The sequence below is a fragment of the Fukomys damarensis genome, unplaced genomic scaffold (assembly GCF_012274545.1).
Source record: "Fukomys damarensis isolate Sample0158 unplaced genomic scaffold, DMR_v1.0_HiC HiC_scaffold_9, whole genome shotgun sequence".
Taxonomy (NCBI): domain Eukaryota; kingdom Metazoa; phylum Chordata; class Mammalia; order Rodentia; family Bathyergidae; genus Fukomys; species Fukomys damarensis.
Window position 1 is genome coordinate 43,061,891 of NW_022900921.1, and position 1,019 is coordinate 43,062,909.

Here is a 1,019-nt window from a genome sequence, read left to right on the forward strand (position 1 = left end):
TTCAGATATAGAAGATAGGATCACAGTCAGTGACAGTGAAAAAAGAGGTCTCTTAAAAACAGTAACAGATCATGAGAAATCAATCCAACAACTTCTAGACAATACAAAGAAAAATAGCATAAGACTGATAGGAATTCATGAAAAAACAGGAGAAAACACAAATGACATAAAAAAGCTCTTCACAGAATTAATGACAGAAAACTTCCCAAACAGAAGGGAAGAATTAGACATACAGATAAGTGAGGCATATAGAATTCCAACTAGCCACGATCAAAAAAAATCTACACCTAGACATATAATAATCAAGATTCCAGAAATCCAACAGAAAAACAAAATACTACAAGCAGTAAGAGAAAAGAAACAAATCACATGCAAAGGAAAGCCATTAGAATCACAGCAGACTTTTCAACACAAACCCTTAGGTCAAGGAGAGCCTGGAGTGAGGTATTCCAAGTCCTAAAAGAAAAGAATCTCCAACCTAGACTTTTGTATCCTGCAAAACTCTCTTTCAAAATAGATGGGGAAATAAAATACTTCCACGACAAAGAGCACCTGAGAAATTTCATGAACACCAAACCAGCACTGCAAGGAATTCTAAACAATATCCTAGAAAAGGACAACGAAATTCACAATAACATGAGGCCCAACAGACCAAATCAAATAGGCAAGGCAAGAAACTAAAAGGAGATGGGAGAAAAAGTAAAAAGAGTCAACAAATGGACAAAAACATGACAAGAATAAGTCAAAATATATCAGTTGTAACCATCAATGTTAATGGCCTCAATTCACCAATCAAGAGAAACAGATTGGCAGAATGGATTAAGAAGCAAAATCCAACAATATGTTGTATACAAGAAACACACCTAGTGCAAAAGGAAGTCCATAGACTGAAAGTGAAAGGATGGAAAACAATTCTCCATGCGTCAGGAGTCCAGAAAAAAGCAGGGGTAGCAATCTTATTCTCAGATAAAGTAAATTTCAAACCAAAACTCATTAAGAGAGACAAAGAAGGACACTAC